The following is a 26,833-nucleotide window of genomic DNA, read 5'->3' as shown; positions in this document are numbered from 1 at the left end:
CAGGATCCTTTATTATTTATTAAAAAAATAAAACATGTCCCACCTTCACCCCACCCCCACCCACCCCATGCCCATTTGTTCTGGTTTTCAAAAATGAAGAGTATTTCTTTGATGTTAAACAGTATAGGCATACTTTAAAACTTTTCTAAAAAATTAAACTGTTGCACCTGGTAGCTGCCAAGTGCAGCAATGCAGATCTCATTATGGCCAGAATAAGTTCTGACTGTGGATTTTAGAGGTGTTGAGGGTCACAAAAACATCCTTTGGGGATGTCTGTGCCCACCCCAGTATTAGAGTCTGTGGAAGCTGGCATGGACCTCAGGGCAAGGGCTCAAGGTCCTAAAGCCTTCCAGTGCTGGATGAAATATATGCCTTCCTCATAACATGTATTATTTATTTATTTGCCACATTTGGACCCCACCCTTCTCAACTCTGAGGGGGACCCAGAGGGCCTTACACATCAGCAATAACTCATTGTTATAAAACAACATACAATTAAATATTTACATTAAAAACCAAGGAATTAAATCATCTTGCATATTTTGACTCTTTTAATGGTGCAAAAAAAGACTTATTTTCTTCAGAAAGCCTCCCTATCAGCTCTTGTTGGAAGCTATTGATCAGTGCACTGACACACAATCTAGCAGCATATTCTAGTACATATTGTCTTTAACAAAGAAGAACACTGCACAGATAATACAGTTATTTCCATTTCAATAGCTATCTCCACTTGCGTATTTCATTGTGCAACTTTTAAATTATGCAACCTTTAGCATCTGTTGGTACTATTTCTTAATGCAACAACTGGAATGGATACAAAATTGCCTAGATCTCTCTCTGTCTCAAAGAGAAAAAGCTGAGACTGTGTTGAAGCTAGCTGAAAGGAGCTATGACTGTTAATCAATTTTTGGTTCTTCATTCAAAATTTTAGTACCTGGGCTAGAGATCAAGATAAAACAGGACATTAACAAGAAAGACGGAATGAATTGATTAATTTCAACAGATACAAAACTATCATTTTGAGTAGATAAATGTAAATTATATTGGACCTATTAATCTGATGTCATCTGGCTACCTGGAGCATATTGCATTGTTTCTTGGAGAAAAGATTTCATCAAAATGACACAACACTTTCTATCTTCACCCCCTCCCCTCACTCTTGTAGGTCATAACCACCTGATTCCATTCATGCTATTTCAGTTCCAGTGCCTCTTGCTCACATCTTCACTGCCTTGCAGATGTAGTTTTCAAAAAAAGCAACAACCTTAAAACAGAAAAACCCCATTCATTCATGAAAGATGTCATTATGACATCCCAGTGATGAATCATTGGAGTGGAAGACATAAATGTATGATGACTGTGTATGACACACACACACACACACACACACACACACACTTCCACAATTATGGAAACTCAGCAAAAAGAAAATTCAGAAAGATTGAGAACACTTGAGCAAATAACTAGTGAATTCTCAGGCTCTGTGAATGTCTGTGCTCTGTTTGGAGAAGAGTTAGAAAAATATTTTTTTGGACAATAGTTTTCAGAATCGGACAACCAATATGCCCAAATTTGAACACTGGCAGAGTTTGGGGAAAATAGACCCTGACATATGGGAGTTGTAGTTGCTTGGCTGAATAGTTTGCATGCCATTAAAGAGCATTCTGAACTCCAACAACTCCAACAACCATGGAATTAAACCAAACTTGGCATACAGAATTCCCATGACCAAAGGAAAATACTGCAGATGTTTGGGGAAAATAGACTCTGACATTTGGGAGTTGCAGTTGCTTGGAGGTATAATTCCCCTGTCATTACTCCAATTATGGAATTGATTCAAACCTGGCATACAGAACTCCCATGACCAACACAAAATACTGTAGAAATTTGGGGAAAATATACATACCTTGACATTACGAAGTTGCTGTTGCTTGGTGCATTACAGAGGAGTCTAGGCTCACATCTGACAGGGAGGCTCGTGCCTTTGACAAGCCCAGCAGGCGGTGAGAGCCGGGCATGGGAGGATCCACCACGCCACCTGACCTTACATGGAGCCTCTTGCCTGGCTCACATCCCTGCTGGCTGGCAAGTGGCGAGAGCCAGGTGAGGGCCAGGCCTCACACTTTGGAGCCCTCAGCTGGTTTGCAGCTTTGCCGGCTGGCAAAACCTTAAGGCAGCCGAGGGAGGCTTCGCGTGAGGCCAGGCCTTGCATTTAGGAGCCCTCAGCTGGGTTGCAGCCTTGCCGGAACCAGCCGAGGGAGGCTTTGTGCGAGGTCCTCAGCTGGGTCGCGGCATTGGGGGCGGGGCCTAAGAAGGCGGCCTCACGACCCCTCCAAAATGGCCAAACAACCCCCAGGTTGAGAACCGCTGATCTATACTATAGAATTAATGAAGTATGACACCATTTTAACTGGCATTGCTTATTGCTATGGGAGTTGTAGTTTTACAAGTTCTCTAGTCTTTTCTGTCTCACCAAACTATACATTCCATGATGCTATAGCAATGATCCATATCAATTCAGTGCCATCAAACTGCATTAATTCTATAATGCAGATGGGCCTAAGTTGAGGCTGAGTTTTTGCCTGTCTTGAGGATAGCAATGGTGTCAGAAAGAAAAAGAGTACCCCAACATGGAGGGGAAAGAAATAACAGCAAGTGAGGTCTTGTGCAACCATTTCTCATATTTCATTTAATGCAATTTAAACTACAACAGCTAGATAACAGACTCACATAATGCTAGTGGGAAAATATTCACAAAACTCATGAAAGAAAGCTATTATTGCACAGCCGTGCTCTGGGGTTTGCTTAATCACCATCCTGCCTTCAAACGGGTTCCAGGATTTTTATCTCTTACGTAATCACCTGCAAGCAAATCACTTTCTTCAATACCAGTTTGAAAGTGACTTAAGCGGTCAGTATAGATGTGCATATAGTGTGGCCTGACCTAGCTCAGTTTTTGATATGCCTTAATTTGAATTGCCATTGATGGATCTGATCAACTAGTTCAAATATTGTTTTGAAATTCACATTCCCTCCATGGTCTCTTGAGCCTGCCAAGCCATCTTTATACATGTGAATTGTTTTACTACATGGCCTATTTCTGATTACAATGCTAGAGATTTCATTAAACTTAAGTACATAAGAATAAAAGTTATCCGAGGGTCTTTCCAGACAGGCTCAAAAATGTAGAGTCTATCACACTTTTACTTGAGATGTCCAAATGACACTTCAGGTAAAAGTGATTTAATTCAGAACAAAATTTCCCACTCCTCCCAACTAGCTTCCAAAACAAGCTTTAATTTTTTAAAAAATCTTACCAAGCTACCATTACAGTGGTCATTCTGTCTTCCTGACGCATAGAAATGATGTGCCAGGAGATGAAGGGAGGTTGGAGTAAAATGAAGTAGATTATATATATATATATATATATATATATATATATATATATATATATTCCAGTTATCAATAACATAAGGATGTTTCGTGTTTTGACAAAAAAATGAACCAAGTGAAATTGTTGTGAAATACAGAAAGACAAATGAATGTTCCTAGAGAAGTCCCTTCCCCCCCCCACTCTCTCTATATACTATTAACATAATTTAGCAGATACACAAAGATACCAAAATACAAACAGCATAAGTATTAAATATGGATAATATACTGAATATTTAATGATTATTCATGATGGTATGTTTTAAATATTAAAAGGGAGAGAAGTAAAACAAGATATTGCACTATTAAAATTGCCTGACATTGGGTGAACATTCCCAAATATTTTACTAAGAAACAAACTGTTTGTATAGCAAGAATATATGGTATTAACATTGTTACTATTATCATGTTGACCTTGATGTATGACAACCCTCTGAGTAAGGGCCTCATCATATGTATTTTCAGAACTGCCACAGATTGTGATTAATCTGGCGGTGCCCACATCGTCCAACTTACCCCAAGCCCCATCCCACAGGGGGAAGTGACTGCCACCCCGCGTTCCCCTGATGATTCCAATGCAATACAGGAAGCTGTGGAGGCATACACCAGTTGCTCTTCAGTTTTGTGATGGAGCCTTGCTGGAAATAGCTGTACATCATGGGAGCTGGGAGGATCGGTTTCAAAACTGAAGTGGAACCAAGTATGCTGCCAATACTTACCCTGTGTGATGAGGTTGGAAGAGACCTCCAAAACACCCAGTTATAAATAAAAAAAATCAGGTCTTAAATACACTGGCTGTGGCTTTCTTGACTGATTCTATCCACCTGCAATGTGGCCTTGCCCTGTTCCTATAGCCTCCCACTTCACCAAGCATTATTGTCTTTTGCAGTGAGTCATGCCATCTCATGAAATGTAAAACATACAATACCCATAGTTTGATCATTTTGGCTTCTACAGACCCTTCTACACTGCCATATAAAATCCAGATTATCTGCTTTGAACTGGATTATATGGCAGTGTAGACTCATATAAACCAGTTCAAAGCAGATAATACGGATTACCATCTTTGATAATCTGGATTATAGGGCAGTGTAGATGGAGCCTATGAAGAGTTCAGTTTTGCTTTACTCCAGAACCCATTCGTCATTTTGGTAGTATGTTCTAGCATCACATTTCAAATGAGATTATTATTTCTATGACCGTTTTATTGGAACCCGTTGCTAACTGAAAGCCATTCTGTTTCCTTATATTAAGTTCCTACAATGGTTTCTCATTCTAAATAACATTGTATGTTTATACCCCCACCTTTTCCCCAAAATGGGATTTTAGGTGGCTTACAATCATTTACAAAACTTAAAAATAATGAAATAAGAATATTATTTTTAAATGATTAAAAAATTGAAAGCCAAATAAAATGTATTTAAAACATAGTTTCAAGAAATGTGAAATGTCAGCCTGAATAAAAATGTCTTCAGTTGTCAGTGGAAAGAAAACAGGGAGTCAATCAAAAGGCCCCTTCTACACTGCCATATAAAATCCAGATTGTCTGCTTTGAACTGGATTATTTGATAGTCTAGACTCATAATCCAGTTCAAAACAGATAATGTGTATTTTATAAGGCAGTGTAGAAGGAGTCTCATATAATCAGTTTAAAACTGCTCATATGGATTATCTACTTTGATAATCTGGATTATATGGCAGGGTAGAAGGTGCCTCAGGCAGTTTCACCCCACGCTATGTAGGGCTTTACTGGTCAACATAGTCAATGAATCTGTTTCAGTGGATGGGTCACAAAATCGCTGTACTTGCCTGGATCATCAGCCTAGCTGTTGCATTTTGATCCTGCTGAATTTTCCAAAATTTTTCCAAAGGCAGCCCCACATAGAGTGTGTTACAGTTGTCCAAATGAGATGTAATCAAGCTATGTGTCACCATAGCTAGATCTGAATTCTAAAGGAATGAGTGCAGCTCACACACAAGTTTTGACTTTACAAATGCTCTCCCAGTCACGGCCAATATCAAAGTTTAACTTTCAAATGCTTTGTGTATAGGGAGCAAAGGGCTGCAGAATTTAATATGCTTAATATGGCTAAATACTTTTTAAAATACAAAGCACATACAAAAAAGATAGCATAATGTCTGGTAAAAATATGTCTGCTGAATATAAATTATTCAGTCTAAAAAAATAGTTGTAAATAAATAGAATCAAAGCATTTGAAAGTTAAACTTTGCCTTGTGCTTCATTCTTCTGTTTTGCTTTTCTAAAGTCAACCCCAGTAGCTAGATCAGAAACCATGAGAAATTCCTGTTCAACTCTTACTGTTTTGGAAACATACCTCATATCCATCAGATGCAGAGATAACTATTCAAGATAGTGTTCAGGATTTGGCCATACAATATGCAGTTTAATATAAGGCTGAAATCCAAGGAGATGTAGAAGAATTCAAGGTCAAACAAGTTGGCATTTTAACTTCCAGTCCTGAGTTAAAATACAAGGTAGGTGCAAATGGGGGCAAAGTTTGAAATATGGAGAGCATGTATCAAGAATATCAAAGGCCCGAGGTCCAATGGTAAAATCCTATCCTAAATGAGAGATATAGTTAGCTATACACCAGTATCATCCATTATTCTTATGATAATGGTCTCCTTTAGGAAATTGTATGATCAGTATGAATTTGCCCAATTATGTCAACAGCTACCACTTAATCAATCTCTCATGTGACTTAAGGCTTAGGGATCTGGGATGGTAGATACTACATAGTCCGTGTTTGTAGGATTTGGACCTGGTATGATTGTAGTCCTACAATCCCCAGACAGCCTGCAGAGGAGCGTTAATAGTGTGTTCATGCATGATGAGAGTTGGATTGGATGGCCCTTGTGGTCTCTGACAACTCTATGATTACATGAGATGCAACATGTGGAATTACTTTGAATCTTCCATGATTGAATCTAGATACCACCTATTTGGTATGACCATGTATGGTCTCATACTATAGTAGAGTCTCGCTTATCCAACTTTTGCTCATCCAACGTTCTGCATTATCCAACGCAGTCTGCCTCCTATCCGGATACACAGCTGTTTCAATACATTGTGATGTTTGGGTGCTAAAATTGTAAACACAGTAATTACTACATAACATTATCATATATTGAACTGCTTTTATTACCCAACATTTTTGCTTGTCCAACCTTCAGCCAGCCCGTTTATGTTGGATAAGAGAGACTTTACTGTATTTTGAATCTTTGCCTGTTCCCCTGACAAAATTCCTTTCTCTTACTGACTATGGTTTTGCCACCCCCCCCCCCCCCCCAAAGTTCTTTCATGTTGGTACTCATTTCATCATTCCCAGATCTCAGTAAGTATCTCTCAGGGCAGCTGACCTATTACATTTTTCAAGGCTATAAATCATTACTTTTTTAAAAAACCCAGCTGCTCCCAGAGTCCTTCGAGAATTGTCTGAGATTAGCTTCTGTCACTTCATCCAATATAACAGAAGTCCTTTTAGAGAAAAAGAGCAGCTCATCTGAGCATTCCTCTACTACATTCCTTTGAAAACACACTTTAAAAATATCATAGGCTTTGCTTAAACCCCATTTTGAAAGCTATTTGTTTTTGTTTTCGTGCATTAAAAGCATTCTCATCAAAATTAGTCACATGAAAAATGGCAGACACATTGCTCTTAAAGGATCACTGTAAAATAATTCATGTTCAGTTTTCAGAGACCATCCAAACTGATCTACTATGGTCCAGATTCAGGATATCAACTTCCATGGGTTTTGACCTACACCAACCTTCTTTTCTTGGACTCCACACTAGAGCCCCTCCAAACTTTGAGGTATATGCAGTTCTTTGAGCTTCTCTGAGGGAAATTGCTCTTAAGTCTATATTATGTGCTCAATTATTCCTGTTGAATTGAGTCCTGAAATTACAGTAATGTTCTTACACAACAAATACAACACCATCATAACTAAAAAGAAAACATTCAAGGGTTGAAAATAAAATAAAAGTCAATGCAATCAGTAAAATTTATGTTGCAAAGAAAATAATGATTAATATAGATGTTTATGTGGGTGATACTTTGATTCACATGGGAACACACTAGACATCAAGAACTTTTCCTTGTCACAGGCAAGTGGCGACATGTGAGACACCTCAATGTAAATGTAAAGCCACTTCACAAGTGAGGATTAGGGTGAAGCAGTTCCAACCAACATACTAAAAAGTAAATATGGTGAGTTTGCTGCACAGAAGTTGGGGCTTGCAACTCAACACCAATGAAACACACATCTACCATACAATGAAGTATTCTACTTCAATGAAGACTTCCTACTCAGTGCTCAGTACAAACTATATGGTTTTGCAATGTTGTTTTATCATCCCTATGCACATACTTCATGACTCCTTTCAGGAAGGGTATTGAGTCTACTTTGATCACTGCTCACAGGTGTCAGATAAAGTGGCTGGACCCTGGGAACAAAAACAGCTCAGTTGAGTTATGTGAGTTCCAGTGTTGGAGTGTGAACCTCATGTTGTGATAGATCAAGCTGGGCAGTGCTCCCAAGTCAAAAGGAATCCTCCCTGCCAGCATAGGCCCTTTCAGGTCAAAAGAGGATGCTGGCTCTAGAAATACTTTCCAATGCATGTCTCAATGGGCATGATCAAACACAGAGATGCAAAAGTAGAAGCCCAAAGGTGCCACACATGACACCACGTATTCTCAGTCAGTCAGTCAGTCAGTCAGTAGCCTTTATTTTGGTCAACAAACCATCGGCTAAGTCAAGTGAAAGTAGAATGATGAAATACAACATTTAAGTAATTAATAACAACACATTTGGCTTATGATTAATGAAAAGAAGTATAACCATTCACTATCGGTTGAATGACTGTCTTTAAAATCTAAAACAGGAACTGATTGCCAAATTTGGCCACCTGTTCCATTACCCTTTTGTCAAGATCAGACAGTAAATAAGGGCAGTACCAACTTAGGGTTCTTCCTGGCCACTTGGTGAGTAGAGGGGATATTAACCTTAGTCTATCATCCTTGTAAATTGTGCAAATAAAAAGTATATGTATTATAGTTTCAATTTTTCCCTCTCCGCAAGGGCAAACTCTGTGTTTGTAATCCATCCCTTTGTATCTACTAGGCTTGGGTAACCACGGAAAAATTTGGTTCTAAACTCGTTTTGTTTTTAGGGGGCCCTTGCGTTTCGTTTTTTTTAATAATTCCGAAATTTTCCTTTTAAATTTTTTGAAATATACGAAATTTCGTATAATTACGAATCGATTCGTTAATGGCGGACGCGATTGTGCAATATGCTAAAAAAACCTCCAAATAGGACAGGGGGAACTTCTGAAGCTTCCCTCTCCCTCTGTTGTTGACTGTTGGTGATATAAAACAAACAACAACTATAAAACTTGCACCAGACATGCGAAAATAATTACAAAATAATTACAAAATAATTACAAAATAATTACGAAATAAATTGAAAAAATTGTTTCGAATCTAATTTACTCCTCACACTATTCCTGCATGGCTCAATATTGGATCGTAAGCTAATTTAAATACGAATTAATAACGAATTACGAAATTAACGAACGAAACCGCCCAAGCCTAGTATCTACCCTCTATTATGGTTGATTTGAGGGCATTAAATCTGGCCCAACTGAAAGCAAGGTGAAATTTTTCGATGTTTAAATTTTCTAAGTATTTGGCACCTCCTAAAGAATTAAATGTTAGGCCTAAACTCAATGGAGAGCAAGTGGAGCACACCAGACTCATTGAGTCCTGTTTGTCTACTAAAAGTGTGTCTGTGGTGGGCTTTGGGTGAAGAGCAATCTACATGGCCCTCTTCTTAAATTCATTTATCAATGGACAGCATCACCTTTCAAGAAGTGTGTACACATGTGTAGCATCATGAGAGGCATGCTCTCCAACCCCCAAGAGCCTCATAGCACTTGATCCAATTGCATAATTGATAATCCCATTTTGGATGACTCCCCCAATCCACTGCCCAAAACACAATTCTCCCAGTGAATGACCTTAGCAGCCAGTTATTGTATAACCAATCTATAGTTTTATATGCACAACGACCTAATTTATTTCTCTTTTCTTCCTCAAAAGCAAAAGGAAAAAGTCACACAAAGTGGGTCATCTTACATCAGAAGCTCTGTGTAGAACAGCTGCATGACATGTATATTAAAGAGTCTGCTGGAAGGCCAGAAATACACTTATTTCCTACAATAGATTTCACCCACTCAGATCGTAGCTTTGGTCTAGTAAATTTCAGAGTTCTCTAATTGTATTACATTCCTGCCCCTTAGCATTATTTCATTGAATACAGTGGTTGGAAAACATGAGTTCTTGGAGATTGTTGGTTTACGACTTTTAGAATGTTTGACCATTGGCTACATTAGTTGGGTTCTGCTACATTAGGTAGCAGAACTCAGACAAGATCCACTGGTTCAAATACTAAATGGTAAATTGATATTTAGGTAAATACCATTGAGTCAGGCCCGTAGCCAGGATTTTGATTTTGGGGGGGGGGGGCTGAATTTGGTTCGGGGGGGGGGGGCTGAGTCTGAGTGAAAGAGGGTCTACCCTAGCAAACCTTTTGTATTGTTACCCCAATACCCCCATGCATATGGGATATATTGAGAATGGTGATCAGATCATGATATGAATAAACATAACAGTTTAAATGATGTACCAGTAAGGTCTTTTCGTGGACCACCATGAGAATTTTGGGGGGGGGGGGGCCTGAAGCCCCTCAAGCCCCCCCCCCCCCCCCCCCCCCGGCTACATGCCTGCATTGAGTTATGAGTTATCTAGTTCTCCATTTCCAGTTCTCCGTTTGGGCACATAGGCTGCTACATACCATCCAACTGCCTTGATTTGGCTGGGACAATCCTTGTTAATTTTCTGTTATATAACTTTTTCTGTTGCTTTTTAAATGCCCCATTTATTTTTCTTCCTCCCACTTTCCCTTTTTGGCCTCAGATTATGTCAACTGTTACAGACAACATACCAGTTTAAAACCTCTTCTTTCCATGGGATAAAATTGCCCTGCCCAAACCCCCTTATGATAAAGTAGACTGACAGGGCGGGCAACAAAACAGGATCAGAAAGTTTGATGGTTCCCACCCATCTACTTTTTAGCTGGAACCAGTGAAGTAGCATGCAATACGAGGTAGGAGCTCTGAACATGTTTGCTGGCCCATGTTCAGAGTTTCCTCCTTTCAGGACACTTCTGCCTCTTTTCAATCATGGAGGGATATGCATGATTCCCAAAAGTAGTTTAGGGTCATGTAGGTTAATGCCATGCCTTTCCATTCTTGAGAAGAGGCTGAGGTGTCCTTACAGGAAAATTTCTCTTTTTTTATAACAACTATAATAACTTTGTATGAAAGTATTATGCATAGTATAGAGTAAAATAGGGAGGAATTTAAGAAGGAAAAAAATAAAGGAAAAGGAGTATAAAAATAAAAGTAAAAAATGTGTTTCTGTACTTCCAATCCTCTTCTTTGTTGGACTATTTCTTCAAAGTCATTAATTTTGTTTCCTCCTCTGCCTTTCCCTTTTAAGTCATAATCAAAGCAGATAAGTGTCCTTGTCAGGTTCTCTTCTCATTCTTCATATAATTTTTAAAAAGCTGCCAGTCTGTCAATTTCTTTGGTCTTCCATGGTATTTGGTTAACAGTTGTGTCAATTTATCCATATTCATTATCTCCATAATTTTAATTAACCATTGATCTTTTGTGGGTATTTCTTTTTCCCTCCAATATCTGGCGTATATTATTCTCGCCACCATAGTCATGTAGTTAAAAGGCACTTCTTTATCAATATTCATTTCATATCCATAATTCCCAATAGGAAGTATTCTGGCTTTATTTGTATTCTCATTTCTAATATTTTTTGAGATTCTTTATGTATTTCTTTCCAAAATTTCTTAGACTTATCCCATGACCACCACATGTGGAAGAATGATCCTTCTGGCTTGCCACATTTCCAACAAGTGTTCTGTAAATTCTTATATTTTCCTAGTTTCTGTGGCGTAAGATACCACTGATGCATCATTTTCAGTCAATTCTCCTTTAGATCATATGAGTATGTTTGCTTTAGTTTCTTGTTCCATATACATTCCCACTCTTCCATCCTAGTTGGTTGACCTATGTTAGCTGCCCATTTCATCATGCATTCTTTTATCTGTTCAGTTTCTGTAGACCACTGTAACAATTTCCTATAAATTTTTGCAATTACCTTTTTCTGTTTACATTATTCTTTCCCAGAATGTTTCTTCTTCTTTTGTCCTTATTAAAATATTCTTGTGATTACCTGTAATGAAACCAGATGTTTTTTGTATTTTAATCTAACTTCTTCCTGCGTTCTCCTCTTAAGATTACCATTTGTCTTCTTCAAAATTTCTTTGTATGTGGGCCATTTATTCCATCCCAGTAGTCTTCTCTGGCCTTCCTCTAGTGGTGAAATCCATAAGGGTGTTTTGGTATAAAGACATATTCTGTATCTGTCCCAGATTTTAATTAGTGCTGCTCTTATGAAATGTTTTCCAAAGTTCTCTATTTTTGTTTTGTTTTTTCATACCAGATGTAAGCATGCCAACCAATTCTTAAATTGTCCCCTTTGAAGGTTGATAAATTTTCTCTCTTCAGTGTCATCCAATCCATTATCCATGCTAGGGCAGTGGCCTCAAAATATAATTTTAAATCTGGTAACCCAAAACCACCTCTCTTTTTCTCATCTGTGCAAATTTGTAAATTTGATTCTTGCCTTGTTTCCTTGCTAAATGAAATTCACCAAATCTTTGTTCCAATCTTTAAAGGTCTTTAGTGTCCTAATTATCAGAAGGTTTTGGAATAAATATAGCATTTTTGGGAGTATGTTCATTTCAATAGTGGGGATTCTCCCTAAAAGTGATAGGTTTAGTTTTTCCCCCCAGTTTTCTAAGTCTTTTTTATTTTCTTCCATTTCAATTCATAATTGTGTTTTTAGGAGTTGAGGGTTTTTGGCTGAGATTGTAATACTTAAATACTTAATTTTACTTGCTATTTGTAGTCCTGATCTATCTTTCAAAATTTCATGATTTTTCTTTGAGATCTTCTTGGTTAATAGCATTGATTTTTGGTGTTTATTTTAAACCCTGTCAGGGTACCAAATTCTTCTATTTTGTCAGCCCATCTTCTGATATTTTCAACCGGATCTTCAATAATGCAAATTAGATCATCTGCAAAAGCTCTCACTTTATACTGCTGATTTCTTATAATTGTTCCTTTCAGTGATTCATATCTCTGATTGTATTTAGAAGCATCTCCATTGACATTATAAATATAAGCGGGGATAAAGGACATCCCTGCCTAGTGCCTTTGTTTATTTTGAAGGATTTTGTATCCTGTCCATTTATAGTTATTTTTGCAATTTGTTAATTGTATATAACATTGATTGCATTTCTCAATATGATGAAGTCCTTCATTTATTTAAGATTTGCTTCTACAAATATATTTTAATTGATTAGCCATTACTGTATAAATATTGCCTCCTTCAAGTCTTGGATAAAAATGATTGTCTAACTTACTCTATTTTTTATTTTACACCATATATCACATCCCACACTAGTTCTAAATAAGATTTTGTAGCACAAAATGTATCTGTAGTTCATAGATTTTATCTTATTTTGCCCACATTATGGGGTTGTTGTATTTAAATACTCTCCTTATTTTTGTATTACATTCTTTTCTGGTCTACCTAGCTTTCCCTATCTTTTCTCTTGCATTGTAAAATTTATGGAAGGCTGGTTCCTTTGTCTTCTAAAACATTGCCATGAACAACAAAAAATACATTGTAGTTTAATTTTTATTGATAGACTCACCCCAGCTCCCTAAACTACATGATAAGCTACTTTGCTCTAATAATTTGGAAAACTGTAGAAAAGTCCTATGATTTGTAATGCAATATGTTCTTTAAAAAATCTAACATTTCAGATATATGGAAACAAAGCTCCATTGTATGTGCCATTAAGGGAGAGAACATTTATTTAAAAAAAAATAAAAACAACCCCTTTTTACTAGCAAGGCAACACTGTGACCTCAAACAGAGCTTAGAAGAACAGTTGATTCTCATTGTTCTACCGCCTACTGTCTCTCATCTCCTAGCAGGAAGTTATTTAGATTATGCATTTATATAGCTATTCAAACAGGTACAGTGAAGGATTTCATCTACTTCTGTGAAACTAAAAAAGTAGAAGAGAAAGTATAACTTCACTGATTTTAGGAGATCTGCATAAATGGTAAACATCTTGAATGTAGGATGCATAGATAGTGATGAGAATATTTGTTTGTAAGCAATTCTCTACATTAAAAGATACATCCACCCCTGCCATGGTTAAGCCTGGAGAGTATGATATTTTATTCTTCTTTCTTCTTATTTATTTATTTATTTACTATATTTATATACTGCCCCTCTCAGCCTGCAGGCGACTCGGGGTGGATTAATTAACAGGGGAAAGTGCAAACACAGTCCCCCACTACCATAAATTATGCAGTCAAGTTTCCCACATTTGGGGAAATTGCAGGGGTCAGCACACCTGGTGTGCAATGGATGAGCCTCACTCTGGGAAAATCACCTTCGTGATCATGGTGTCTCCCCTGCCAGGTAAGTATGAATCCGTTATACACAAAACTAAATTGGTGAGCCAAAAAATTATCTTAGGCCAGTTGCTTTTAAGACTTGAACTACTCATAAAATGTTGGTTATATGATGCTTGCTGGAGAACACAAAAATGTACATACCTTCAGGTTACCTGTAGATTTATGACAACCCTGTGAATGTTATAGGGTTTTCTTAGGCATGTAACACCCAGAGTTGGTTTTACCAATCACTTATTCTGAAATACAGCTTACAGCACCTGGTACTCCTTAGTGGTCTCCCATCCAAGTATTAACCAAATCTCTCCATGAGAACTGGTGCCGTTAAGGTATCTTGATGAAGAAGCAGATAACAGTGAACATTTAAGAGAGTGGCAGTGCAGATGCTTTACCTGTTCATTCCTAGCAGAATATTCCAACTTCCTGTTCTACATGCATATGAAGAGACCTTCTTAAATGGTTTGACCTGGTTTTGTGTAGAGGTTCCATTTATATTAATTTTCAGACTTTCAAGGATTCTTATAGAAGTGAAGGTCACCACATGTGTGTAAGGCCCTTATCCTTCCTGGCCTGTTAACCATGGTTGAAAAAGCCCTCTCTGGATCTGACAGCATTGTACAATTATTGCCCAGTTTCCAACTTTTCATTTTTTGGGTAAAGCACTGAAACAAGTGCCTGGAAATGCAGTCCACTATCTAACTGCTAACTAGGACTGGTTCTGTATAGTTTTCAAGATCAGACAAGACCTGGTACCTTTGGAGTATTTATGCAGAGGTTGATAGCTTGTGACCTCATCACATCGGGGTTTAAATGGCCCCTTTTGCCTCTTTTGTTCTGGTCCTGCTGAGCACCATCAGATGATGCTTGGCCCTATCCCCATTCCTCCTGAAGTGGAGGGGAAGTGTTGCAAGACACTTCCTCTGCCACCACAGACAGGAAAGTGTATTTTGGGAAACTCCAACAGATTTTGTTGCCCTTTCCTCTATCTGATGGGGAAAAGGGCAATGTGTGTTGTTGTCTTCTTATTCCTATGATGGGTCAGAGACAGGAACAAGGCACCAATATGTCTCCACCATGTGATGGGGGAAGGAGGGAGGGTGCACGAGGTGCCACAAGTGCCCTTCACACTTGCCTTTTTGTGCCAGCAAAATAGCAAAACAGGGTCATGTGAAGAGGTTCCTAGATCAATTTCTGTCTGGTTTCAGGAATGGTAATAGGGCACACACAGCTCTGGGCAGCTTGTTGGATTACCTATGCCTGGATCTGTATGTAAGGAGTGTGTCTCTGTTGATTCTGCAGAATCTCTCATTGACTTTTTATACTATCAGCCACCTTGCTGGAGTGGAATCTGGATGCACTATTTTACAGTGATCTTGTTTCTTCCTGGGGTGGGAGGGTGTGTGTGTGTTAAGCTAGGGGATGGTGTTAGGGAATTCATGTTCAACTTCTAGGCTACTGACCTGTGGGATTCATCAGGATTTTTTTTTTGTCCTTCATGTTATTTAGGAGATACATGAAATGGGTTTGCCATACATGAGTATGGGAAATGCTTTTCATGTGTTGAATTGCTTATACTTGTTCTTTTTAACAGTTATGCTTTTGACCGTATTTAATTTTATTGATATTTCAATTATATATTTAAATTTAGTATGATATAAAAATTATCCATGCCTGTTTTAACTTTTATTGGCTGCCTAGAACTCCAGGCTGACGTAAAGGAGAGATGAAAAGAAATAATAGCAGAAGTCTTTTTCAATCAATTCTATAATGGCAACAAGTAAAAAACATCTATTACCATTTTTTCCATGTACACATGCCTTTTGCATCCAAAATTAACTTAAACTTGTGGCACTGGACAAATAGAAATGTAAAGAAAGATATTTTTTAAACTATAATGCTGGTCATGTGGCCTGCATCAGTCTGCATTGACCATATAATGCAGGTTCAAACAGCATTATATGGCAGTGTAGATGGAGCCTGAGTTTGAAGTCCTCACTGAATCATGATGTATACTGGGTGACCTTTGGCCAGTCACTCACACGTAATCTGAGCCACATGCATTTCCTTGACTTCATTGGCAGAAAAAATGGATATAAATGCAACCCATTCCATGTCACAAAGAGAACTGTACTCACATTCAATGACTGGGGAATTGCCCACCATCCCTCAAAAGTCTTACTAAGTCAGAATGTCTGGATTAGTTTTATATTCTTCCCTATCTCCCTAAGGGGACTCAGAGCAGATAATACTACACATACATGTCAAACATTCAATGCCATTTTGGATAGACAGGACAGAAACAGAAGAGAAAGGAGGTATGTTGTGTGAACGTCCAGCTTTTTTGGCACCTTTGGAGGTTGTGCTTGAATCCAGACACAGGGGGTGCTCTCGCTCCATCCTCTATGGAGAAGAGCCATCAGGACTTCCTCCTTCCTTTTGGTCGCCAGGTCTTTTCTGATCTTTTTCTTTATGGTGTCATATAATATCTCCCCCGCTTGTTTAACGGTATCTTACTTCTCTACTTACAGCTCAAGCTGTTTTCAAACTGCTTAGGTAAATATGAAGCTGGGCTGGGCTGGGCTGACAGACGGGAGCTCACACTGACCAAGGGCTTTGAACTGGCAACCTTTCAGTTGGTAGATCTTATCATTGCTGATGATTTACCAGCTGTGCTAAAGCCCAGTACAGGGTTTTAATGGGAACAGGTGCTACATTTTGAGACTTTTAACATCCTCCCAAATAGATCCATGACAAAGTCTACCAGTTACATGTAATAGGCATTGATAACATTACTTCTAATAATGCTATATGTCTATAATGAGTATTGGTGGCATAGCACAGAAGCCACCCACTAACCATTTCTTTACCTAGGAGACATAAAGTAAGCTAAACCCCTTTTAGAGTAACCATCTGTGACATTTGCTCCATGTGCACACACACACACACGCCACAACTTAAAAGCAGGGATTGCTGCAGTTGGAGACTCTAATAAATTGCACTTGCAAAGTTCATGTGCCATAGAGAAGATTCTGTCACTTTGTTAGCTCTAGAGGTGCCATCTAATAGATGTTGTTAAACCATTAAGGTTAACCTTCTTATATTGTGTTAATAGGGTACAGCACTGGAAGACTGCAGGAGACGTAGCCCTTTCTAGCCTCTGCTAATACATGTGTATTATTTTATACGATTTAGCACTTCAGTCACAACCCAAGGCTTCTCTTTATACAGTGCTGTTTCTCTGGTAACTTGCTGCAGAAGGAGGCTAATGTTTAAAGGTCTAATTCAATTATTGTTGATGACAGAAGGAGGAAGATGGCAGTTTCCATGTTGTACAGCTGAGCCCACAGTTCTCCCTAATGTACTCCATTCTTTGGAAAGGTGTGGAAAAAGTCAGATTATTACTGTTAACATAGACACTCCAAGGTGCACTGAATCCCTTGCCACCTACGAAAGGACAAACAAGTTGCAGGCCTTGCAGTGAACATTGAGTGGAGAATAAAGAACTGACATATAGAGACCAGAGATAGGAAGGTCAGAAGAAAAAGGTTAATTAATTTAATTAGTTAAGAAGCTTTTAAAAGTCAATCTCTTTGTGATTTTAGCCTATATATGTTTAAAATTTAATAAACACTGTTCATATAAAAAAGTCAATTTTACACTAGAAAAGGGAAATTTATCTACTAAATTCACCTTAATTTTCTATTTACAATCAATGGTTGCATTCAAAGCCTTACTAGAATGCAGTTGAAAAATAGTATCCATTTTTTATCACTCCCCTTCTCCACCCTGCATTATTTTTAAGACAAATTAATATTTTATCATGGAACTTTTTATGGATTTCAATTATAGATATAAATTATTATTTTTTGCATCTAAGAAAGTGGAAGAATATCTACAAAAACTCTGAAGTAGTGAATCAGGTGTAGTAGATTAGGATTCTGGTAAAGCAGGGTTCCAATCCATACTCAGGCCATGGCTCAATGCATACTCAGGAAAAGGCTGCCTTAACAATTCAATTTGACAGTAAATAAATAAATAATAAATAATAGGCATTATCCCCAGGGTAGCAGAGGAAGCAGCTCTGTAACTGAGGTCACACACCTTACTGCTACAGGGACTCTAGTCCTTACTTTGCCATGGCTCAATGCATACAGAATCTTCTCTTAGGTGAATCCCCGTTGTCCGAGTATGATGGCCTTCCAAGTGCAGTGTCTTGGCAGTGGATACACAGGTGTCTGTGGAGCTCTATTCTTGACCCGCATATTTGTCCACAGTGAGAACATTGGTTTCCAGGTGGAAGGCAGTCATGATCAGGGTTGGATTGACATGCCTTCCTCTTGGCACGTTTCTCCCTTTCAACCTCCACCTGTGCCTCTTCAAATTCCACAGCACTGCTGGTCACAGCTGACCTCCAGTGAGAGTGCTCCAGGGCAAGGGCTTCCCAGTTCTTGGTGTTTATGCCACAGTTTTAAAGGCTAGCCTTAAGCGCATCTTTAAATCTCTTTTCCTGTGCACCAACATTCCGTTTTCCTTTCTTAAGTAGGGAGTATAGTAACTGCTTTGGGAGACGGTGATCAGACATTCATCTTGGAAGACGGCTGTGTATGAGGTTTTTTGCATGTGTGGAGGCCGGTGTACACCTGATCAATACAGCCTTCACAGAGCGAGGTGCACATCCAGTGACATGGTTAACACGATGATGGTGGCTTCTCAATATGTTCCAGCCTCCTTCTGTGTTCACAGCCACTGCAACATGTGCTATGTTGTCTTCTGCCTGATCTGCCATTGAGCTCTTCAGGTCTTTGGATTGTGCTTGGTCTGGAACCTCCTCTGTGGCCCCTCCCGGAAGTGCATGACTCTGATGGTTGCATCCTCGGGTTTATTGGAACACGCAAGCCCCCTCACCATGACAAGGTGGCAATCCACCAAGGGGAAGAAAATCTCTTTACATACTGATCCACACAAATGTGGCTGTTTTTGTATTCAAACAACAAAGATGTTGCTAGAGTCCTTTCCCCCCTCTATTTCTTCACTTCACTTCACTTTATTTCTTAATTAGTTGCTCTCCACCAAGGTGCTCTGAGCAACTTACAATTTGAAATAGCATTTCACAATATAAAAACAGTCAACATAAAAACATTCAACAGTGACTATTTGGCAAATTAGATCTGATTATTTAAATGCACAACCAAACAAACATCATCAGACCCCACCCACTTATATGATATTGTTACAAGAATTTGATGTTATAATTTTACACAGTAGATAAAAGAACACCATATACATACATGCAGACTGCATTTTAAGCAGTGTGCTTCTTTGCAATACTAGGCAAGCAGTAGCAAAACTATTTGAGGTGAAGGAGCACTGAAACTGTTGATCAGTTCATTTTACACCAATGCATTCACCAACCCTTTTCAATTACTGTTATATTTGTTTCAATCTTGTATTCTTGTTTATCTGATCCAAGATAAGTACATTTATCTCCATGCTTCTGTGAACTTCTTTCTCAGCCAGAACTCTAAGGACATTACCCACCTTTCCAATTTGTCCAAAAATCTTTTGCATAGGGAACAATCCTGCTTCTTAAATAGAAATCCTATCTGTAATTTCCATCTTTGACTATTGGCATCAAGAAAGAAAATCAGAAAGATAAGGCAACTGAGAAAAAGCAAAAATAATGCAAGGTTTTAGGTTACAAAGCTCTTGTGCTCTGCGCCAAGAAATCCATGCTGCTTTGTAACTTGCAAATTGATGGCTGGGGAGTCAAAGAGAGGAGAAAAAGATTTTCCTATATAGTTTCCTTTCCCCAGAAACGTGTTCCTTTCTCTTCTCAGAGCACTGCAAATACTCTTTCTTTATACACACAACCCAATATCTCAGAAGGAACAGCAGACATACAAACTCCCTGGGAGCTTCTCTCTGGCCCCCAAAAGGTTGAGATTATACAAGCCATTTTGAATGGGCAGCTGAAATAGAAAGAGTAAAACATGGAAGGATGGCCCAGCATCAGGGGCAGGCAGAAGAAAAAGACATGATTTGGGAAAAGAGATTTTTAAAAAGGGAAAATTAGCTTTGTGATGACATAGCTATTTTATTGCTTTAATATTTGTAATATGTTAAATTAATTTACACTGTGCACTGCCCTGCAATCTCTTAATATAATATACAAATACTTTAATAAGCATGAAATAAAGCAGAAGCTAAACAATAACCAGTCCCATGACTGCCCCAGGGCAAACAAACATACAAATTAACTACCAGTGAGTACAAGCATGCAAGGTATGCTAAGTCTAACATTTGCAGGCACAGATTGTAAAAGACATTAAATTGTCCTGTGTGGTGGCATGAGGGGTAATTTTTCAGAGTGCATATGGGCTTAAATTTAGAGTTTTATTCTAGGCATTCCCCTTTTTACACCATTCCCCTGATCCCCATTTAGGCCTTCATCTGTTCTAAATTCCAAATTTAAAGTAAGACTTTAGCCTTTATAGAATCCAAGACATGGAGCAAAATATGTGGGCACTTCGCATCAAATTCTTCTGTAAGCAACAAGTCCAGTTAGGAATTTTAGGCATGAGGAGAGCCAAAGCAGGACAAGAGCAATATAGTAATAATAAATTAGTGGTGATTACATTTATTTTGTCTATTAAGATATTAATCTCTATATAAAGATTTTTTTTGCCAAACTGAAGTGATCTGATTTTTAAAAATGGTGTTCGTTTGGTAAACAAAAAGCAAATATCTGCCAAGTGCTCTACCTCAACATCACGTGTGCCAAGTTGCCCTTCCCCGATGACCATGCATATAACAATTTCTATTGGGATCACTTTGAGATTGTTGCACATATAGGTCTATGTGAGAAGGGGGGAAGCAACTTACACAACTCCAGATGTCTTTGACTAACAAGTGATTTGTCAGGCCACGTATGTTGCTGAGTGGGTTACAAGTACACATCTACACTCATCATTTACCGTGAAGTGGCCCAAAGCAGCTTCATGGTGGCCAAATGCTGCATGAAGCTGATCCAGGGTAATATGTGGCAAGGCCACCTTAACATGGCCTTGATCCACATTAACCAAAATCACCGAATACTCTAGATTTTGGTCCAGAATTTGTTGTATCCTATGACTTTGGGTCCATAGAAACAATTAGGACAGTTCTGAACTGGCCACAACTATTTGCACAGCCATCTCATGTTTCCTGGGCTCGAGCAGCCTGGGATGTGGATAGCATTTACCATCACCTCCCATTCCCTGTGTCGTGTCGGTCTCTGGGGTAACATGGGTCCTGCCAGTTGGCTGTTGCCTGAGCTGTTGTCAGTTGGAGTGATCAGAGAAGACAGGGGGAAAGGAGAGAATGAGTTCTCCTTTCTCTCCTTATCCCTGGCCAATGTCCTGCAGATAGTGGCTAACAAGCAGAATTTATGTCATGGCCAGAGACAGCTGCAACAAGGAGAACAGAAGGTGATGATAAGGATGGCTTCCAGTGGCACCAAACAGGGTCTGATGCTGCTAGGTGGTCAGGACTCTCTCCTGTCTCACCTCTGCAGTGCTTGGTGGGTGGAATGTCACTAGAAAAACTATCCTAGAGCCAATGCAGAATACGCCAGACTGGGATAATGAGTAAGTGTAGATCTGCTCTTAAACTTTTCTCCCTACTAACTCTTACCAATTTTCTTTAAAATTATTAGAGTTGTGTCTGGTCTGCAGCCAATATTGTCAATATCATAGCAACAGGAACAACAAATTGGCCATCAGCTCATGGTTAACAGAACCCTGCATCTTCCTAAATCATTCCCTTAGAAATGGGTCCATTGCTTTAGACCTGATTTTATTTCTTGCATTTGTTACTGCTCTTCACCATCAGCCAAGATCCTTTTCAGCATTCAGCTAATCTCTTCAGAATGCAAAGAACACATAGATGGATCTCGGTTTTTTCTTTCAGAATTTGCTAAGCCTCCCAGCCATGCCTTGGGCATTTTAGTTTGACTTCTGAAAAGACCTGATAAGCCTCCTCATCTGTCCCCATTTGGAAGATGTTTGTATGTCCACATGGGAATGCAGTGACATGGGGCTATTTAATTTGCAGCTCCCATGCAGCATCAGCCCACCTCCATTTCACTCATCTGCTCCTGGGAAACATTAACTTACCCAAATTCTAAGATAGTATGGAAAGGTCATCTGGAAATGCTCCAGGTATCTAATTAAACCAATGTAGTTGAATATTTCACACTATGAAAACCCATATTCCTGAAATGAACAATCCAGGAGCCCAAGATCAAAGAACTGATTACATGGAGTGACAAACATTATTGGCACTGTGGCTTCTCACTATTTGTGAAATGTGTTCCTCTGAATGATTTTGAGTGGTGTTGGGGCTTTACTGTTATTACTGAACTACTCTAGCTTACAAAGGAAAGCAAGGTACATTTCTTTCCTATGGAATACAACCCTTGTTATGTTCAGTCCTCCGCTCCTGGGTCCCCATTAGAAAGATGAAAAATTTTAGTGAAGCACCACATATCTTGAAAGGCAAACATTTGACTTCTGTACAAATCATAGAATCATATAATAATAGAGTTGGAAGAGAACATGGGCCATCTAGTCCAACCCCCTGCCATGCAGGAAAAGTACAATCCAAAGTATCCTTGACAGATGGCTGTTCTGATCCACACAGGACTCTTATACCTGAGGAATGTCTGTTTCAAGAGAATATATTTCTATGGACAAAGCTATTAATACTCAAAGTTGCCCAAAGCCAGCAGTGGTTTCATTTAAAATGTAGATTAGCTTCAAGAGCATTTGGCTGTGTCAGTTCTACCAACGTCTGTGCTGTGCAACTGAAAGGATTCCTGCATGATTTATTTTTCAGTGAAGATGCTTTTAAGTAGGTATAAGACTTCCTTTCAAGTTCACTTCCTTTCAAGAGGGGGATTAAGTCCGCTTCTTGCCTTCTGCAAATGGAATGAAAAAGCATATGTATGTTCACACACACCCAATTGATAAATGGCTCTAAACCCTTCTAAAAGATGTTCTCTCTGTTTTCATTCTGTTTTTTTGCAAGGCAAGATAACATTTTGGCACATCTGTTGCAGTCTTTCTTGATCTGCTTTGCATTTCTTCTCTACTCCAATTTTGTACAAGCAAAATTCCATTAACACAATGAGACATTTTAAAACCTTTTCTCCTTCCTGCTGCAACCCTCTAAAGCTCTCATCCAGAGGACTCTTCCACTAATCCTTTGCATCAGATCTGGAAGGCACATGGGACTGAGGGGAGATCACACTCAACTCCACTCCACTGATAGAAACATTTCCATCAGAGGGATAACATCATTGGGTTCCTCCATAACCATAAAAAAAATGTGAATCTGTGCAGGATTGCCTCTGATATATATATGTCCTCAGAAGGTTTGACAGATCATAGTGAAGAATGGATTCCCTCCCTGTAACCTAGTTCATCTATTCATTAGTTACCCTCCATTTCATTTTATGAAACAGACTTGAGTCACCCTTCCTCTGTCAGGTGGAAGCAATGTGTGGTTGATAGGAATCACACTTGTGGAGTGGAACCTGGTAATTATTCCTGCTGGAAGGGAAATAAAGAGGTCATTGTCCTTCTGTACAGCTATGGTTGGTTAAACGCTACTTGTCAGGCCTCCAGCTGGAGCTGGCCATCTATTTGTCAAGCCTAATAGCAACAATTTCTCTGCCAATGCACTGGCCATTGAATCCAGTAGAAGTAGATGAAACTGATTTTCAGACAGCTTTGCTCCAAGATATATGGAAAACACTTCTGAGATTCCCTTGAAGAATAAAATCTAGCTTCAGCAATCAAGCTGGCCAACTCATGAAACTATATACCCTAGTTCATATGAACCAGTACTTAGCATTTCAGTTTGATAGACATCCAACTCGTACAGGCTTGACATGTGATAAAGTAGACCCAGTCTATAAAAGGTTATGCTACCAACTTTCTACAAGTTAGGACCTTGTCAGACTTGCTGCCAGAATGATGGCATCTCTCTATGTTCTGGTGTCACTTGTGCAGGGATGTGAGGAACTGTCGTCCCATGCTCTGTTCAGTCATGCCCCCCCCCCCGCCTCATCACATGGAGGGAAACTTGCTTTTAGCGGCTCAAACCATCTTTCCTAATGGAAATGTTGCCACTAATGGAAAGATGGGGAGTCTGCCATTGTGCACCACCATCTTTTTTGTGGCAGTGGCAGTTCAGCTACAGAGCCACCCTGGAAATAATTCTCTGAGGTGTGTTCGGAGCCATCAGCTCCACAACTGAGGTTAAAAACTCCTGTTGCTCCTGCTGAAAATAGGCAAATGTGAAGAGGTCCTAAGTCTCAAAGGTGCTATAAAATTTATTTGCAGGTTTTGCAAGAATGCTTCAGATTGCATATACAATTCCACTCTGAAAAATAAAATTAACTGTAGTATATGTCAGTTTACTTCCAGTTACAATATAGTGTAGCTCAAGGTACCTCCAGTGAATAATCTTTTAGTTGATGGATAGTGCCTGGTTAGAATACATGATGCCTAGCTCAACAACAGTTCATGTGAAAAAGAGCTTGTAGTCTTCATGGATAACAAGTTGAACATGAACCAACAGTGTGATGCAGCAGTTTAAAAAGCCAAAGGAATTTTGGGCTGCATCAAAAGGAGTATGGTGTCTAAATCAAGGGAAGTCATGGTGCCTCTCTATTCTGCTTTGGTTAGACCTCACCTGCAATACTCTGTCCAATCCTGGGCACGGCAGTTTAAAAGAGATATTGACATGTTGGAAGATGTCCACAGGAGAACAGCAAAAATGACCAAAGGTCTGGAGAACATGTTCTATGAGGAGCACCTTAAAGAGATGGGTATATTTAGCCTGGAGAAGAAAAGGTTAAGAGGAGACATGATAGCCATGTATAAGTATGTGAAATGATGTCATAAGAAAGAGGAAGTAGGATTGTTTCTGCTGCCCTGGAAACAAGGACTCAGAACAATGGTTTCAAATTACAGAAAAGAAGATTCCACCTCAACTGGAACTCTCTACCTCGGAGTGTGGTAGAAGCTCCTACCTTGGAAGTTTTTAAACAGAGGCTGGATAGCTACCTGTTGAGGGTGCTTTAATTGTGATTTTTCTGCATGGAAGAGGGTTGGACTAGATGGCTCTCATGGTCTCTTTCAATTTTATTATTGTATAATCCTTGGTAAATTTTATTAAGTGAAAAAAATCTGAAAAAAATCTCAGTTGTATACAAATGTAAGCTTGGAGTAGACTGACTCTAGAATAGACTCCAACAAAGCAGAATCTGCAAAAAAAAAAAATCACAACAAAAGCAGAAACTCCAGGAGCAAAGTCTTCAAAGAAAGAGATATTCACGCCTGCTTCCCCATCTTATTTGGACTTTTCTTCACATCAGAGCATTAGAAAATCTGTGTGAGTCTGTAGCCCCTTAAGCTTAGCTGCACCAACGCTACCATTTTAAAATTGGTCAGGTGTTTTGTCACACTTAACTTTTTCCTTGAGAAATAGCTTGCTTGGAATGCAGACTGCCCTGTTTCTACTGCTATTTTTTCCTGTCTTCTTTTGGGTTTTGGTTAAAAATAAGCTTGTCCTTGAACTGCTTTCCCCCCACCTTTCTTAGAGCTAGTCCGGTTAATTGTTTACCATTTAAAAATCTTTAGCCTATAAAAGCCTGCAGAGAGTTAGCACCTGGGTGAAATTTCCTCCCCAAAACAGTATAGCAAGTGCATTGTTCTTATCAAAATTTATCAGAAAGCAAAATTGGCTAAAAGAGAATAGTTTGGGTAATTGAACTGTATGCTGCATATGGTAGGATAAGGTCCCTAAAAGGGCTGTTAAGGCTGTGCAAAGCTATAGGTTTGTACACCTATGCATGACTGCAAAGCTGGTTGGCAACATTCAATACCGCCTTTTCAAAGCAGAGGACAATTATGTTACTTTTTTGCTTTCCATAATCATATTTATATGCAATGAACTCAAAGTGACATATGTTTATCATTTTTTCACAATAACTCTGAGATAAGAAAGCACAGGGTGCCAATGCTCCTTGCCCCAATGACCTCATGTGATGGGGGAGGAGGGAGCGAGCACATGTTACTGCAAGTTACCACACATGGGGGACACGGAAAGAGCCTCCTCGAAGACTGAGTAAATACAGTTGGGCGTTCCCCGAGCAATGTTTCTTGTAAATGGCTAACCTTTCCAAAACCAAAGCATTGCTTTTAAACATTTGAAACCACACATGCCTTCTGCTTCACCAGTGATTGCCCATGAAATGAAACAAAATTGGAGGGGGGGGGGGGACTCTTTATGATGAGATCCCTACACAGATACTATTTTGCTCTGATTTTTAGGAGGTAAAAACATGAGACAAACAGTGGAAATAAAATTTTATTTTTCTACAAAGATTGAGATGCTAGTTTAAATCCAACATCACACTAGAATGGAGATGTGTAGAAGCTAATTTCTAATCCACACCCCTCCCCCCCCAGCCCTTTAGAGGCTACATATCCCAACACATAAGGGATACATTTGTTTTCCTTTGCAGTCTTTCTAAAATGTTAACAGCAAGTGATGCCATGTAACTTGCTGTTGCAATTTTAAGAGGAATTACAGAAAAAACATAACGGTTTAGGGGCCTGGAATGCATTTAGAAGTTGATTGAGTGTATTGTTTCTTCATGTGTTTTCACATCTTCGGTATGTTTTCTGCATAACT

The 26,833-nt window shown here is 39.0% G+C and overlaps 1 non-coding gene across 1 annotated transcript; it reads right to left on the bottom strand.

Annotated features, from left to right (window-relative positions):
* Positions 1-13,940: 13,940 nt before the first annotated feature.
* Positions 13,941-14,104, bottom strand: LOC132769503 (U1 spliceosomal RNA). The gene has a single exon (XR_009630857.2). It is a non-coding gene; the product is annotated as a U1 spliceosomal RNA (small nuclear RNA).
* Positions 14,105-26,833: the final 12,729 nt, after the last annotated feature.

The sequence above is a fragment of the Anolis sagrei genome, chromosome 2, assembly GCF_037176765.1.
Source record: "Anolis sagrei isolate rAnoSag1 chromosome 2, rAnoSag1.mat, whole genome shotgun sequence".
Lineage (NCBI taxonomy): Eukaryota > Metazoa > Chordata > Lepidosauria > Squamata > Dactyloidae > Anolis > Anolis sagrei.
Note: the sequence above shows the minus strand (reverse complement) of the source record. Positions and strands in the feature narration are given on the sequence as shown.